General features: G+C 51.4%; 1 long non-coding RNA gene across 1 annotated transcript; it reads left to right on the forward strand.

Moving 5' to 3' along the window:
• Nucleotides 1-1,401: 1,401 nt before the first annotated feature.
• LOC111548871 lies at nt 1,402-10,766 on the forward strand. The gene is made up of 3 exons (XR_002733542.1): nt 1,402-1,527; nt 2,198-2,288; nt 10,243-10,766. It is a non-coding gene; the product is annotated as an uncharacterized LOC111548871 (long non-coding RNA).
• Nucleotides 10,767-17,789: the final 7,023 nt, after the last annotated feature.

The raw sequence follows: 17,789 nt of genomic DNA on the forward strand, positions 1-17,789 counted from the left end.
GAGTTAGCTCCAGCCTGAGAGTGGCCTCCCGAGCTAGTCACCAGTTTCTACCAAAGTGAGGTCAGACCAGCAGATGGGGGAGGACAAGGGGGAGACGGCGGCAGAGCAGGGCTCAGCAGTACCGGCGGGGCAGGGAAATGGGGAGCAAGCTGATTTTAAACAAGCAGCATCCTTCAGCCACCTCCCCCAGGTCTCCTGTCTGACCATAGTTGGAACTCCCAGCCCTGGAATCTACATCATTTCCTCTGATAGATTCCCATCATAGTCAACTTTTATTTTTTTTTTGAGACAGTCTCACTCTGTCGCCTGGGCTGGGGTGCAGCGGTGCGGTAACGTTAGGGTAGATAACATTAGTCTATTTTACACGTTATCTTTTTTTTTTCCAGACGGAGTCTCGCTCTGTCACCCAGGATACAGTGCAGTGGCATGATCTCAACCCCTGCCTCCCAGGTTCAAGCGATTTTCCCACCTCAGCCTCCTGAGTAGCTGGGATTACAGGCACCCACCACCACGCCTGGCTAATTTGGGTATTTTTAGTAGACAGCATTTCACCGTGTTGACCAGGCTGGTCTCAAACTCCTGACCTCAAGTGGGATTACAGGTATGAGCCACTAAACCTGGCCAATTTTTTTTTTTTTTTTTTTTTTTTTTTTAGATACAGGGTTTTGGCTCTGTCACCTGGGCTGGAGTGTAGTGGTGTTATCACAGCTCACTCCAGCCTCAAACTCCTGGGCCTCAAGCAGTCCTCCCACCTCAGCCTCCTGAATAGCTGGAGCTACAGGCATGCATTGCCACTCCCAGCTTTTTTATTATTATATTATTTGTAGAGATGGGGTTTCACCATGTTGCCCAGGCTGGTCTTAAATTCCTGGCCTCAAGCCATCCTCCTGCCTTGGCTTCCCAAAGTGCTGGAATTACAGGCAGGAACCACGGCCCCCGGCCCCTCATCAGTCTTAAGTGCTGTTGTCTTTAAAAACCTGTTGAAAAGGGGCTACCTCTTCAACAGCAAGGGCAGAGACCCCTGTGCCTAGCTCCCTGAACTGGCACATGTGAAGCAGTCCACACTGTGCCCACCAGGTGCCAGCCCCTGCCCCAAGGCTCTGTGGCCAGAGTCTGATTTCATCCCTATGACAAATGTTCAGGGTAGATAACGTTAGTCTGTTTTACAAGTTATCTTTTTTTTCCAGATGGAGTCTCGCTCTGTCACCCAGGCTACAGTGCAGTGGCATGATCTCAGCTCACTGCAACCTCCGCCTCCTGGGCTCACATGATTCTGCTACCTCAGCATCCTGAGTAGCTGGGATTGCAGACACGCACCACCATACCAGGCTAATTTTTCTATTTTTAGTAGAGACGGGGTTTCACCACATTGGCCAGGCTGGTCTCGAACCCCTGACCTCAACTGATCCGCCCGCCTTGACCTCCCAAAGTGCTGGGATTACAGGTGTGAGCCACCACGCCCAGCTTAGTCTATTTTACAAGTAAGGAGCCTGAGGCTTGGAGAGACAGGTCTGCAGCTAGATGTAGGTAAGTGGGGAAGGAAGGAATGAAGGAAGGAGGGAGGGAAGGAGGAGACAGTCAGGGTTCCAGTCCCAGGGATGGGAAACAAGGGCCGCGTCCTCACCAGGCTCAGTCAAGAGGGTCAAGGAAGGGGAGGACCTCAGAGGGCAGGGCGGGGGCTGCAGCAGGTCACACACACAGAGCAGAAGTGCTGTGTCTGCTTTTCCAGAAGGACAGCTGCAGCCTTAGATTCCCCAATTACTCAGAGGGGCCAATCCTACCCCTGGCTCACACAGGTGGGGACCTGGGCCCCAGACCTCAGGCTGCACCTCCCCAACTTAACATCCTCCTGACTGGCTTTCTGCTGATGTCTAGGAGGTTGTTCCCATCTAAGCCCAAGCCTCTCACTAATGCTGCTGACCCGAGGTTCATGGGGGTCCCCAGCCTCCAGCCTGGGGAGATGGCCTCCAGGGCCAAGGCTGGCTGGCTCAGTGGACATCTCAGGCCAGGCCTTCCCAGTCTCTGCTCCCTCATCCAATCCTCCCAGCTTTTCAGGAAGGAAACATCATTCCTCTCATCCCAGAATCGGGAGGGAAATCCTGGGCTCAGAGACGTGGCATGACTTGCTTTAGACTGCACGGACAGAGACAGGCAGACGAGAAGTGGACACCCATTCATGCCCTGATTCCTCCCCCAGGAATCTCTCTGCTACTCTGCTTGGTCTTTCTTGGTAAACAACTGGGCGTGTGAGCGAGCGGTGGCGTGCATGCCAGAGACAGATGGACGCAGTGAGTATGCTAAGACCCTGGCAGCCCCGGCACTGAACACCCAGATAAAGGTGCCAGGCCGCCTTCTTCCTTCTCCAGGAGAACAGGTGTCGGTGGCTCAGGGACAGGAGCTGGACCAGAAGGGCTTTGGAGAGCCTCTGAAGGGAGGCCAGGAGAGGACAGAGGCAGAGATAGAAGGACCCTGGGGGGTGTGGTGCCCCCAGAACGCCGCCTCCATCGAGGGCTGAGTAAGAAGAGTGTTGTTTGAATTAGAACACTAATATGGGAGAGACATGGTGGCTCACGCCTGTGGTTCCAGCACTTCGGGAGGCCAAGGCGGGCAGATTGCTTGAGCTCAGGAGTTCGACACCAACCTAGGCAATATAGAAAGACCTCATCTCTATGAAGAAAAATAATGAGCCAGGCATGGTGGCACACACCTGTAGTCCCAGCTACTTGGGAGGCTGAGGTGGGAGGGAGGATCATGTGAGCCTGGGAGGTAGCGACAGCAGTGAGCCGTGATCATGCCACTGCACTTCAACCTGAGTGACAGAGTGAGACAATGTCTCAAAAAAAAAACAATCCAACAAATATTAGTCTTAGAAAGATAGAAGACAGGGCCAGGCATGGTGGCTCACGCCTATAATCCCAGCACTTTGGGAGGTCGAGAGGGGTGGATCACCTGAGGTCAGGAGTTTAAGACAAGCCTGGCCAACATGGTAAAACCCCATCTTTACTAAAAATACAAAAATTAGCCAGGCATCTTGGCACATGCCTGTAATCCCAGCTACTTCAGAGGCAGAGGCAGGAGAATCACTTGAACCCAGGAGGTGGAGGTTGCAGTGAGCCAAGATTATACCATTGCACTCCAGCCTGGGCGACAGAACAAGACCCCATCTAAAAAAAAAAAAAAAAAGAAAGAAAGAAAGATAGAAAAAGAAAAAAGAAAGACAGATAGATAGAAGACAGAAAAACAAATGAAAAAAAAGTGAAAATAATGACTAAAAATGTTTCAAATGCAATTATCCACAATGCAAGTTTGCATCTAGCAAAAACATCAGCCCATGGATGTAAGAAGTTTAGAAAAATTCAAATAATGAATACAAAGCAACCAACATAGACATATTTTAGCTAAGCTGCTAAAAACCAAAACTAAGGAGAAAGTTTTACAGGCAGCCAGACAGAAACGGCGTATAACATACAGGAGAATAGCAACAAAAATGACAGCTTGCTACTCATCAGAAACAAGAGAATCCAGAAGACAATGGAACAATGTCTTTAAAGCAGTGCAGGGGGTGGGGACAGCAGGGGACTGTCAGACTGGAATTTTAGATTCAGCAAAAAGACCCTTTAAAAATACTGGTAGGCTCGGCCGGGCGCGGTGGCTCAAGCCTGTAATCCCAGCACTTTGGGAGGCCGAGACGGGCGGATCACGAGGTCAGGAGATCGAGACCATCCTGGCTAACACGGTGAAACCCCGTCTCTACTAAAAAATACAAAAAAACTAGCCGGGCGACGTGGCGGGCGCCTGTAGTCCCAGCTACTCGGGAGGCTGAGGCAGGAGAATAGCGTCAACCCGGGAGGCGGAGCTTGCAGTGAGCTGAGATCCGGCCACTGCACTCCAGCCTGGGCGACAGAGCGAGACTCCGTCTCAAAAAAAAAAAAAGAAAGAAAATGAAGATGTTGACTGTGAGGAAGGTGAAGACGAAATCAGTGAGGAGGAAGAAGAATTGGGACATGATGAAGGGGTTGATGAAGATGAAAATAAAATAAATAACAGGTGGTGGGCCTAAATCCAACTATGTCAGTAACTATGTTAAATGTAAATGGAATGAATGCTCCAATTAAAAGGTGGTAATTGACTGGGCGCAGTGGCTTACGTCTATAATTGCAACACTTTGGGAGGCCGAGGCAGGTGGATCACCTGAGGCCATAAGTTCGAGACCAGCTGGCCAACATAGTGAAACCCCATCTCTACTAAAATTACAAAAAAAAATGGCCAGGCACGGTGGCTCACACCTGTAATCCCAGCACTTTGAGAGGCCAAGGCAGGTGGATCACAAAGTTAGGAGTTGGAGACCAGCCTGGCCAACATGATGAAACCCGGTCTCTACTAAGAATACAAAAATTAGCCAGGCATGGTGGTACATGCCTGTAATCCCAGCTACTCAGGAGGCTGAGGCAGGAGAATCGCTTGAAATCAGAAGGAGGAGGTTTCAGTGAGCCAAGATTGCGCCACTGCACTCCAGCCTGGGCAATAAGAGCGAAACTCCAGCTCAAAAAAAAACAGAAAACAAAAAATTAGCCAGGCATCATGGCAGACGCCTATAACCCCAGCAACTCCTACTAAGGCAGAATGGCTTGAACCTGGGAGGCTGAGGTTGCAGTGAGTGGAGATTGCACCACTGCACTCCAGTCTGGACAACAAGAGCAAGACTTTGTCTAAAGAAAAAAAAGGCCGGGCGCGGTGGCTCAAGCCTGTAATCCCAGCACTTTGGGAGGCCGAGACGGGCGGATCACGAGGTCAGGAGATCGAGACCCTCCTGGCTAACACGGTGAAACCCCGTCTCTACTAAAAATACAAAAAATTAGCCGGGCGAGGTGGTGGGCGCCTGTGGTCCCAGCCACTCGGGAGGCTGAGGCAGGAGAATGGCGTGAACCCAGGAGGCAGAGGTTGCGGTGAGCTGAGATCCGGACACTGCACTCTAGCCTGGGCGACAGAGCAAGACTCCATCTCAAAAAAAAAAAAGAACAAGCTCAATAATTGAAAGAAGGTATAAAAGGCCAGATCCAGTGGCTCACACATATAATCCCAGTGCTTTGGGAGACCAAGGCCAGGAGTTAGAGACCAGCCTGGCCAACATGGCAAAACCTCACCTCTGCTAAAAATACAAAAATTAGCCGAGCCTGGTGGTGGATGCCTGTAATCCCAGCTACTCGGGAGGCTGAGACACAAGAATCACTTGAACCTGGGAGGAAGAGTTTGCAGTGAGCTGTGATCCCACCACTGTGCTTCAACCTGGGTGATAGAGCAAGACTCTGTCTCAAAAAATATATAAAAGGAGCTATAAAAATAAAATAGACCGGGCGTGATAGTTCACACCTGTAATCCCAGCACTTTGGGAGGCCGAGGCAGGTGGATCACGAGGTCAAGAGATCAAGACCATCCTGGCTAACACGATGAACCCCATCTCTACTAAAAATATGAAAAATTGGCCAGATGTGGTAGCAGGCGCCTGTAGTCCCAGCTACTCAGGAGGCTGAGGCAGGAGAATGGCATGAACCCAGGAAGCAGAGCTTGCGGTAAGCCGAGATCGCACCACTGCACTCCAGCCTGGGTGACAGAGCAATACTCTGTCTCAAAAAATAAAATAAAATAAAAATAAAAATAAAATAAAATTGAGGCAGGAGGATCACTTGAGCCCAGAAGCTCAAGACCAGCCTGGGCAACATAGTGGGACCCTGTTTCTACAAAAACATTAAAACATTAGCCAGGCGTGATGGGGTGCACCTGTAGTCCCAGCTCTTTGGAAGGATGAGGTGGGAGGATCACTTGAGCTCAGGAGGTAGAGGCTGCAATGAGCCATGAGCACACCACTGGATTCCAGCCTGGGTGACAGAGTTGAGACCTTGTCTCAAAAAAATAAATAAACAAAAATAAAAATTAGGCCAGGCACAGTGGCTCACACTTATAATCCCAGCATGTTGAGAGGCTGAGGCGGCAGATTGCTTGAGCGCAGGAGTTCAAGACCAGCCTGGGGAACACAACAAAAACCTGTCTCTACCAAAAATTTAGAAAGTAGGCAGGTGTGGTGGCACATGCCTGTAGTACCAGGTACTTGGGAGGCCGAGGTGGGTGGATGGCTTGAGCCCAGGAGGTTAAGGCTGCAGTGAGCTGAGATCACACCACTGCACTCCAACCTGGGCAACAGAGCAAGATTCTGTCTCAAAAAAATAAATAAATAAATAATTTGAACTTAAGTTAGATTAAATTAAACCCAATATAAGCAGAAGGATGGAAATAAAGATAAGACAGAAAATGAATAAAATTACAAACAAAAAGATAGAGAAAATTATGACAAAACCATGGCCCCTCAAAGATGCCCATGTCCCTAGAGTCTGTCAACATGTTACAATTCATGGTAAAGAGGTATTAAGATTGCAGGTTAAATTAAGGCTGCTAAAATAGGGAGATTGTCCTGAATTATTTGGGTGGGCCCAATGTAATCACAAGGTTCTTAAAAGTGGAAGTAGAGGCCAGGCATGGTGGCTCATGCCTGTGATCCCAGCACTTTGGGAGGCTGAGGCAAGTGGATCATTTGAGGTCAGGAGTTCGAGACCAGCCTGGCCAAGGTGGTGAAACTTCATCTCTACTAAAAATACTACATATATCTAGCATGCCTGTAATCCCAGCTACTGGGGGAGACTGAGGCAGAAGAATCACTTGAATCCGGGAGATGGAGGTTGCACGGAGCCGAGATCACACCACTGCACTGCAGCCTGGGCAACAAAGCAAGACTCCTTCTCAAAAAAAAAAAAAAAAAAAAAGGGAGTAGAAATAGAGGCAGAAGGCCGGGCGCGGTGGCTCAAGCCTGTAATCCCAGCACTTTGGGAGGCCGAGACGGGCGGATCACGAGGTCAGGAGATCGAGACCATCCTGGCTAACACGGTGAAACCCCGTCTCTACTAAAAAATACAAAAAACTAGCCGGGCGACGTGGCGGGCGCCTGTAGTCCCAGCTACTTGGGAGGCTGAGACAGGAGAATGGCGTAAACCCGGGAGGCGGAGCTTGCAGTGAGCTGAGATCCAGCCACTGCACTCCAGCCCGGGCGACAGAGTCAGACTCTGTCTCAAAAAAAAAAAAAAGAAAAGAAAAAGAAATAGAGGCAGAAGAGGGCAATGATGAGATGTGAAGAGGATTCAGCTCACCATTGCTGGCTGTGAAGATGGAGGGAAGGGCACATGAACCAAGAAATGTGGGCAGCCTCTAAAAACTGAAAGAAACAGGGGAGGGATTCTCTATGAGAGCCTCCAGAAAGGGACACAGCCCTGCAAACATCTCGATTTGAGCCAGTGAGGCCCATGTTAGACTTCTAACCTTCAAAACCATAGATAATAAATTTCTGTTGACTGAAGTTATTAAGTTGGTAGTCCTGTGTTACAGCAGCAATAGTAAACGAATACAAAAATGAACAAAACCCAATTGTTGGTTCCTTGGCTTTTTTTTTTTTTTTTTTTTTTTTGAGATGGAGTCTCGCTCTGCCGCCCAGGCTGGGGTGCTGTGGCCCGATCTCAGCTCACTGCAAGCTCCGCCTCCCGGATTTACGCCATTCTCCTGCCTCAGCCTCCGAGTAGCTGGGACTACAGGCGCCTGCCACCTCGCCCGGCTAGTTTTTTTGTACTTTTTAGTAGAGACGGGGTTTCACCGGGTTAGCCAGGATGGTCTCGATCTCCTGACCTCATGATCCGCCCGTCTCGGCCTCCCAAAGTGCTGGGATTACAGGCTTGAGCCACCGCGCCCGGCCCGGTTCCTTGGCTTTTTGAAAAGATTAACAGCGTAACTAAAAACCTGATAACATCGTCCAAGAAAAAGAGAGAAAACACAAAGTAACAATACTGGGAAAGAAAGAGGGGATATCATTACAGATTCTGTTGCGGGAAGTCAGGGTCCCTGAACAGAGGGACCAGCTGAAGCCACGGCAGATGAACATACATTGTTAAGATTTCATAGACATGTTTTACTTCCCCAATCAATACCCTTGTGATTTCCTATGCCTGTCTTTACTTTAATCTCTTAATCCTGTCATCTTCTTTGTAAGCTGAGGAGGATATATGTCGCCTCAGGACCCTGTGATGATTGCGTTAACTGCACAAATCATTTCTAGAGCATATGTGTTTGAACAATATGAAATCTGAGCATCTTGAAAAAAGAACAGGATAACAGCACTGCTCAGGGAACAAGAGAGAAAAGACTTCTGACTGCCAGTGAGCCGGACTGAACAGAGCCGTATTTCTCTTGTTTCAAAGGCAAATAGGAGAAATATTGCTGAATTCTTTTTCTCAGCAAGGACCATCCCTGAGAAAGAGAATGCGCCCTGAGGGTAGGTCTATAGATGGCGCCCTTAAGGCAGCTGCCTTTTACGGTCAAAGCCAATGGGATGAAATAAGCCCCGGTCTCCTGTAGCGCTCCCAGGCTTATTAGGAGGAGGAAAATTCCCACCTAATAAATTTTGGTCAGACAGGTTGTCTGCTCTCAAACCCTGTCTCCTGATAAGATGTTATCAATGACAATGTGTGCCTGAAACTGCATTAGCAATTTTAATTTCACCCCATCCTGTGGTCCTGTGATCTCACCCTGCCTCCACTTGCTTTGTGATATTTTATTACCTTGTGAAGCATGTGATCTCTGTGACCCACACCCTATTCGTGCACTCCCTCCCCTTTTGAAAATTGCTAATAAAAACTTGCTGGTTTTACAGCTTGGGCAGCATCACGGAAACTGCTGACGTGTGATGTCTCCCCCGGACACCCAGCTTTAAAATGTCTCTCTCTTGTACTCTTTCCCTTTATTTCTCAAACCAGCTGAGACACTTAGAGAAATAGAACCCACAATAAATATCGAGGGTGGGGTTTCCCCCGATAAGAGTCTATAGACATTAAGAAGATAATAATAGGGGAGGCTAGGCACAGAGGCTCACACCTGTAATCCCAGCACTTTGGGAGGCCAAGGGAGGTGGATCACCTGAGGTCAGGAGTCCAAGACCAGCCTGACCAACAGGATGAAACCCTGTCTTTACTAAAAATACCAAAACATTAGCTGGGTGTGGTGGTGGGTGCCTGTAACCGCAGCTACTCGGGAGGCTGAGGCAGGAGAATTGCTTGAACCTGGGAGGCAGAGGTTGCAGTGAGCCAAGATCACACCACTGCACTCCAGCCTGGGCAGAAGAGTGAGACTCTGTCTTAAAAAAAAAAAAAAGTAATAATAATAATAATAATAATAGGGGAACATTATGAACAACTTCACAGCAATAAATTTGACAACACATGTAAAAGTAATAAATTCCTTGAAAAACATAACTTACCAAATCTGACATAGGAGTAACTAAAAAATCTGAAGACCTTATATTTAGTAAGGAAATTTAGATTTGTAATTAAAACTACCTCACAAAGAAAACTCATTCTAATGGCTTTTCTAGCACACATTTTTTTTTGTTTTGTTTTTTTTGTTTTGTTTTTGAGACGGAGTCTCACTCTGTCACCCATACTGGAGTACAGTAGTGTGATCTCGGCTCACTGAAGCCTTTGCCTCCCGGGTTCAAGTGATTCTCCTGCCTCAGCCTCCGGAGTACCTGGGATTACAGGTGTGCACCACCACACCTGGCTAATGTTTGTATTTTTAGTAGAGATGGGGTTTCGCCATGTTGGCCAGGTTGGTCTCCAACTCCTGATGTCAAGCAATCCACCTGCCTCACTCTCCCAAAGTGCTGGAATTACAGGCATGAGCCACCACACCCAGCCTCTAGCACATATTTAAGGAAGAAATAATTTAACCAGTCTTTTGGAAACAGGAAAGAAAGAAGGAGAGACAGGAAGGAGAGACAGGAAGGAAGGAAGGAAGGAAGGAAGGAAGGAAGGAAGGAAGGAAGGAAGGGAGGGAGGGAGGGAGGGAGGGGGGGAGGGAGGGGAGAGAGCAAAAGAGAGAAGGAAGTGTAGGGGAGGGGAGGGAAGGGAAGGGGAGGGGAGGGGAAAAAAGAAAGAAAATTATAGACCAGTATCCCTCAACATAGCCTCAACACAATTGTAGTCCATGGAATCTCCCAATATATACAAAAGATGAAGAATCCTGGCCAAATGCGATTTCTCCCAGAAATGTAAGGTTACTTGAATATTTGAAATCAGTCAATGTGATTTGCCTCATTAATAAAATAAAGAATTGATTTCAATAGATGCAAAAACAATGTTTTTAATCTTTCAGCAAATTAGGAATGGAAAGGAACTTCACCAACCCGGAAAGAAGCCTGGAGAAAACTTACAGCTAAAGTCACAGTGAATGATGAGAGACTACAGGCTTTCTCCAGGGCTCAGGAACAAGGCAGGGAGGTCATCTCTTGTCACTTCCACTCCACCTCATCCCAGAGGCCCTAACCAGTCTCTATGCCCTGACAGCTTGATCATCCATGTAGAAGACGCTAAGGAGTCTACAAAACACCACCCGGGGCTTGGCTCCAGGGAGAAAGCATTGAATTGGCAAAGGGGGTGTCCAGGGTAGTCCTGGAAGGCTGAAAGGGGGAAGGGCTTCAGGAGCTGTCTTCACCCAGAAGGCCACCAAGGATGCTGAATTATTTTAAGGCAGACCAAGCCTGGGTTCCCTACACAGGCAAGGATTGTTCTGGTTGGGAAACCTGAGAGCAGCAATTGAAGACAGATTGTTGGCGGGACTGCCCGGCCGCCGACCTCATGGCTAATCCCACTCCCTGGTACAGGATGTTTGGGCTGAGTGCAGGGGCTCGCTGCCAGGTTCTCGGAGTGCACACTGGAGGGGTGGGGGGCAGGGACTGGCTGCAAGTGAAAAGCCTCAGCCCAGACTCCTTTTATCCCCACGTTATACCCCCTGTGGTGTGGGAGGGGCAGCAGAGCAGCCAGAGCCATTCCCACGGGGAGGAGTGAGTGACTGTCCCCAGGATGAGGGCCTCAGGAAATAGAATCTGGCCCACATCGCGGCAGGTCGGGTTCTGCTGAGTTCATCCTCTCCAGCACCGCTGCCTTGGCTCAGGGCCTGGACCTGAGCCGCAGACCCTCATAGGCAGGCAACCCACCCACCCAGAACCCTTGAGCAAGGAGGGCCAGAGGTTCCAGGCTCAAGGGAGCCTGTGGGATGCGCACTGGTCCAGGAGTCCCAAACCTGAGATCTGCTCTTTGAGGGAAGCTACTGAACTATTGGGAGGAGAGGGGAGGCCTCCAGCTCCAGCTCCCAAGACCCTTTCTGGCTTCCGGTATTACAACCTTCGTCACACTTCCAGCTCTGGCTTTCCTGGCCTGGAAGGTCCCCAAGGCAGGTCCGACTCCCACCTGCACCCCAGCCCCAAACTCAGAGCTCAGCACCCAGCAAACACTCCTCAAACTGCACCAAAGACTCAGCCCCTGTGGCCAGTGGGATCCGGCGGTCCAGGCAGAAGACAGAAGGCAGCCTGGCTTTCCCCTGGGACGAGTACTGGGAGCAGATGAGTCTATGCTGAAGCCAGAGCCAGTGGGACAGGGCCAGGAGGCTGGCAGCTCTCTGCTAGAGCTCCCACTCCTCCAGCCCAGCCTGGCAAGGATGCCCACTGCCCAGGATTGGGTCTCCTCCCCCAGCGAGCCTGCCGGGTCCTGTCACCACAGCCACAGATGGTCAACTGGACAACAGGCACAGCCACCAGCCTGGGGTACAAGCTGCTCACTCCTCTCCTGCCCTCTTCCCCACAGTCTGGGGACAGAAGGAGAAGGCTGCCTCTTGGGGGCCCCAGGAGAGGCTCCTCACTGCCAAAGCCCTCCCTCCAGGGATCACCAGGAGCAGCCCTGTGGGTGGGCAGCTTGGACCTATCCCTGGCTGCAGTGAGAAGGAGCACATGGCCATTGGAAGCACGGGGCAGCTCAATAAGGGGGGCTGGGAAGGGCTTGGTAGAGGGTTTGGGCTTGTGCTGGGCTATTTGGGGAAGGTGCAAGCTCCGGGCCCCACTCTGGATTGAATGCTCTCGGGAAGCTGGGCTCATTCTCTGACCCGGGTGTTTTTGTGTTTTTTCTTTCTTTGTTTTGAGACAGACTCTTGCTCTGTTGCCCAGGCTGGAGTGCAGTGGCATGATCTCAGCTCGCTGCAACCTCTACCTCCCGAGTTCAAGTGATTCTCCCACCTCAGCCTCCCAAGTAGCTGGAACTACAGGCGCCCGCCACCATGCCCACCCAGCTAAGTTTTGTATTTTAGTAGAGATGGGGTTTCACCGTGTCAACCAGGCTAGTTGCAAACTCCTGACCTCAGGTGATCCACTCACCTTGGCCTCCCAAAGTGCTGGGATTATGGGTGTGAGCCGCCGCACCCGGCCTGATCTGGGGTCTTAGCAAACCTTGTCTATGTGGCAGGGAGCCCACAGTGAGGCTCAGGCTGTGACTGGGGAAGCAGCTGCCCTGACTCCTGTTTGCTGAGACACGGGGAGTTTGGACTTACGGTGGCTTGGATGATGTTCCTGCAGCCGCCTGAGCTCAGACACGATGACGGGGGGTCTTGCTTTTGTCCTGACCCGTCACAGTCCCGGAGCGGCCTCGTCTGATGTTGTTGTTCTATCACATTGAAACTTTTGTGGCCCACAGGAAGACAAGCTGGTGTTTGGAGAGGGAGAGCTCCCCAGAGATGGGGGAGGGCCATGGGGTGCACAACGTGGGCCCTCCCCAGGGCCCCTCCAATGTTCAGGAAAATTACCAAACATGCTCGGGCAGGAGGGCTCAGGTGTGGGCATGGCGGAGGGGCCACACTCTGCCCTGAGGTCTCGGGGGCTCTGGATCTCCCGTAGGGCTCAGGGGTGAGACAGAGGGGCTGCTGGCATGTAGGAGCCGTCAGAAACCCAGAGACCTGGGGGATGGCTGGGAGCGGGAGCAGACTCTCCCCCATGAGAGGTCTGGGTGGGCCCCAGGGAAAGGCCCTCCCGACCTTGTTTGTGAGAATGGGCTCCATTCCCATTCTGTGACACGGGGCAGTGCCCTGTGTTAGTCTGACTGCATTACTAGGAAGGAATACCTGAGACTGGGTCATGTATAAAGAGAAGAGGTTTAATTGGCTCACAGTCTCACAGGGTGGACAGGAAGCCTGGTGCCAGCAGCTGCTTCTGGGGAGGCTTCAAGAAGCTTCCAATCATGGTGAGAGGCAAAGGGGGAGCAGGCATCTCACCCAATAAGAGTGGAAGCAAGAAGGCAAGGAGGGGGCATTCCAGACTTTTAAACAACCAGATCTCCTGTGAACCAACGAAACATGGAACTATCACCAAGGGGGTGGTGCTAAACCATTCATGAGTGATCTGCCCCCATGACCCAATCGCCCCCCACCAGCCCCCAGCTCCAGAACTGGGAATCACTTTTCAACATGAGATTTGGAGGAGAGAAACACCCCAACCATATCAGCCCCCGAGGCGGAGCTGGCACTTCCAGAGTCCAAACAAGCCCAGAACCTCCTGAGAGAGACATAGCTGAGGGGCAAGCTCCCCCACCCTAACCAGCCCTGGGCTGGGAGCAGAGGGTGGGGTCCTCAGGCCTGGTTGGAGTCCGAGTCTCTTCCAGCTCCCACAGGCTACTCTCACTCCACTTGCCAACCTGAGCTCGGCACACAGGTGTGGTGCACATATGTGGTACTCAGGTGTGATGCCCAGGAGTGATGCAGAGATGGGGCACACAGGTGTGGTGGACAGATGTGCACAGGTGTGGTACATACACAGGAGTTATACACGGATGTGGTGCACAGGAGTGATGCACAGGTGTGGAGTGATGTGCACAGATGTGGGACACAGGAGTGATGCACAGGTGTGGTGCACGGGTGTGGTGCACAGGAGTGATGCACAGATGTGGTGCTCGACTCTGAGGCACAGGTGATGCATTTATATGAATCTGCAAGGTATCTTTCATTCCCCAGATATTCACCAGGCACCTACTGTGTGCCAAGCCCTGTGCTGTATACACAGAGCTGAGAGCCAAGATCCTTGCTTTCAGGGACTTTCCACTCTAGAAGGGAAGAGAAGGAGGTGAGGATGGCACAGCAACAGCTGCTCCTGCTTGTTATGCTCTGGAATTCACCCCTGCAGGGCCAGGACTGAGGAGCCACCTCCTTCCGCCCCTGCATGTGAAGTGGTGCCACCAAGCTGAGCATCTGAGACCAAAGGTCGTGTCTGAGAAGCTAAAATGCAAAAGAAAAGCAGAGCACACAATGGGGAAAATACACACAAACGTCATGTCATTATTATTCAGAAAATTTTATTTCCCCTTCAAATCACAAAATGCTACACAGACACTACCTTTCAATCACAGGTCAGATCTGCAAGTCAAGAGGAAGGACCATTCAGCAGCTGCAGGGGGCGGGGTGGTCGGACTGGCAGGGGTGAGGCCTGAGAGTTGAGGTAGCAGGTGTTCCAGGAGCCCCAGGCAGAGGCTGAGAGCTGCTTCCCTGCCCGGTCTGTCATCAGAAACTGGCTTCTGAGGTCATTTTCACCTCTCTCAGGAGACGCTGCAGCCCTGGGGTTTGGGACAGGATCTCCATCTTCCTCACATGCCCCTGGCTGGCACGAGAGTCCCATGAAAGGTGCCCTGTGGGCACAAATGTGTGTAAAACTGTAAAGCACATGCTTCAGGTGGGTAAGCACCTCCAGGAGGATGGAACAGTATTTGCCTGGGGAGGAGCCCATAGGGGCTTCCAGGCTCCAGTTCTGCCATTGAGCGCCGGCGACGCTGGTGAGCGTGGGAGAGGTTTTTCCACCCTTAGTCAAGTTCTTTTATACATATAATATTCTTTGTAACATTTTAAGCACTCTGTGGAAGGAAAAATAATCTCGAAGCACCCGGGCAATCTCACAGCCCAGGAGCCCTGGACGGAAGGCCATGGAACAGGGGTCCCACCCCGGGCAGAGAGGCTGGGTGGCAGGAGACCCAGGTTCCAGTCCCAGCCTTGCCCGATGTCCTAGTTTCTGGTGGCCGCTCCAACAAATAGCCACAAACACAGAGGCTTAAAACAACACAAATTTTGGCTGGACACAGTGGCTCACACCTGTAATCCCAGTACTTTGGGAGGCTGAGGCAGGTGGATCACTTGAGGTCAGGAGTTTGAGACCAGCCTGGCCAACATAGCAAAACCCCGTTTCTACTAAAAATACAAAACTTATCCGGGCGTGGTAATCCCAGCTACTCAGGAGGCTGAGGCAGGAGAACTGCTTGAACCTGGGAGGTAGAGGTTGCAGGGAGCTGAGATCACACCATTGCACTCCAGCCTGGGTGACACAGCGAGACTCCGTCTCAAAAAATAATCAAATATAAAACATAAATTTCTTCTCTTACAGTTCTGGAGGCTGTGCTATGGGTGCAGCTGTGCTCCTTCCGGGGCTCTAGGAGAGAACCTGGTCCCTCATTGCCTTTCTGGCTTCCAGAGGCACCTGCATTCCTTGGCTTGTGGCCCCTTCCCCAGTTTCAAAGCCACAGAGGTGGCATCTTCCAATCTCTCTGTTTCCAGTGTCATTTCGCCCTTTTCTCACTCTGACCCTCCTGCCCACCTCTTATAAGGACCCTTGTGATGACGTCAGGCTGCCTGGGAGAATGCAGCACCTTCTCCCTATCTCAAGACCCTTATTCACATCTGCAAAGTTCCTCTCACATAAGGAGTGCGTGAGGCCACATATTCATAGGCTACAGGGATCAGGACACGGACTTCTTTGAGGAGAGGGCCATTGTTCTGCCGAACACATGATGTGGTCCTGGGTTAGCCACTGTGCACTGTTGGGCCTTTCTCCCTGACTATGGTCACAGGGGACAGGGTAGGGTCCAGGGGCGCCCCGCAGGGCACAGAGCCCTCAGATACATCAGATTTTCACTCAGTCCTTCAATGGCACCAAAGGCCCTCTTGGCCTAGGCTGCACGGGGTGGTGGTAGGAGGTACCCAGACTCCCCCATCCGAGAACTACATTTCACACAGGGCTTTAGATTCACAAAGCTCTTTTCTTAGGTGTAGGCAATAAACAAAGGCTCATTAACTATGTTTTAGTGGCTCCATCCACCAATGGATAGGCAAACAAATTAAAGGATAAACTTGTGAAATTAGCAAGTGCAATGGTCGCCATTGCAGGAGAAAGGAGTCTGGGGTCCCTCAAGAAGGGACTCGGCCTTAGTATTCGAGCTGCAGGACCTGTGCCCTCTCCCTCTGATATATTGCCACGGTGCCCCCCTCACCCTCAGGGTGTCAGGACGGTCCTGGCACTTGGTGGGCACTGGCCACATCTGCTCACTCAGAGAAGGGAAAGAAATGTGAGGTCAGGCCGCCACTGTGGCTGTGGCAGGGGCCTCGCCTGAGCCTCCTGGCAGCTTCCCACAGCCTCACGTGACGGAGCAGCAGAAACACACACAGGCTGCGGTTTCCTGCCAGGCCCCAGAGACACGCTCAGCTCTCACAGGGTGACAAGGAGGAAGAGGCCGATGGGCTCGTGGTCACTGCCAGAGCTATGACAGGCACTCGCGTGCCTTCGAGGGGGTCCAGATCTCAGCTGCCTCCTGGGTCACCTGAGGTGCCTTCACGTTGACCCCAGTCCTGGGCGCCTCAGAGGAGAAGAGCTCAAAACCCTCTGAAAGCCAGCAGCATGGGCTCCAAGCCAGGCAGCCTGGGTTCAACCCTGGCTCTGTCGGGACTTGCTGCGTGACCGTGGGCATGATATATAACCTCTCTGAGCCTCAGTTTCCAATTCTGTAGAGTGGCAACAATAATATATATCTGTTGGCTGGGCACAGTGGCTCACATCTGTAATCCCAGCACTTTGGGAGGCCGAGGCGGGCAGATCACGAGTTCAAGAGATCAAGACCATCCTGGCCAACGTGGTGAAACCCTGTCTCTACTACAAACGCAAAACTGAGCTGGGCGCGGTGGTGCACGCCTGTAGTCCCAGCTACTCGGGAGGCTGAGGCAGGAGAATCCCTTGAACTCAGGAGGCAGACGTTGCAGTGAGCTGAGATCATGCCACTGCACTCCAGCCTGGTGACAGAGCGAGACTCCATCTTAATAATAATAATAATAATATCTACCTGTTGCAGTCAGGGTCCCAGCAGAAGGCAGAGCTGACCAGGTGGTTCATGTTCACAGAAGCATGGGCAGGTTAGGGAGAGCCAGAGGCCAGCAGAAGAGGGAAGCTGCTACCAGCGCGGGGTTGCAGAAGGGAGGGAAGGAAATGGTGCTTTCCCTGGAAGCCAGTGGAGCTAAAGCCTGGCGGAGCATCCGGGCACGAGCTGTGGTCAGCAGGCAACCCACGGGGACTGTGAGGGTCAGCAGAGGGCGAGAGGAGAAGCGCCTCATTCTTTCCTGCTGATCTCTAGCCACTGCCTCCATGGGTCAAATGCAACCAGGTGGGGGACGCCGTCCACCAAGGTCAGCCTCAGGGAGCAAGAGTGGGCAGTGAGTGAATCTGGGGAGCAGGGGGTGCCGCAAATGACGTGGCCAGCACCACACACCATGGGGTCATTTATTCATTTACTCACTCGTTCTTTCAACAAATACCTATTAGGCACCTTCTAATACCTGCTGAACACTGTTTCCTAACACCCAGAGATACTCTGGGGAAGAAAAGTGACAACTCTCCTTTCTCAGGGAATTCATGAATTCCTGACTAAACTACATAATAAAGAAATAACCGGCCGGGCGCAGTGGCTCACGCCTGTCATCCCAACACTTTGGGGGGACGAGGTGGGTGGATCACCCGAGGTCAGGAGTTTGAGACCAGCCTGGCCAACATGGTGAAACCCCTTCTCTAGAAAAAATAT

The sequence above is a fragment of the Piliocolobus tephrosceles genome, chromosome 19 (assembly GCF_002776525.5).
Source record: "Piliocolobus tephrosceles isolate RC106 chromosome 19, ASM277652v3, whole genome shotgun sequence".
NCBI lineage: Eukaryota > Metazoa > Chordata > Mammalia > Primates > Cercopithecidae > Piliocolobus > Piliocolobus tephrosceles.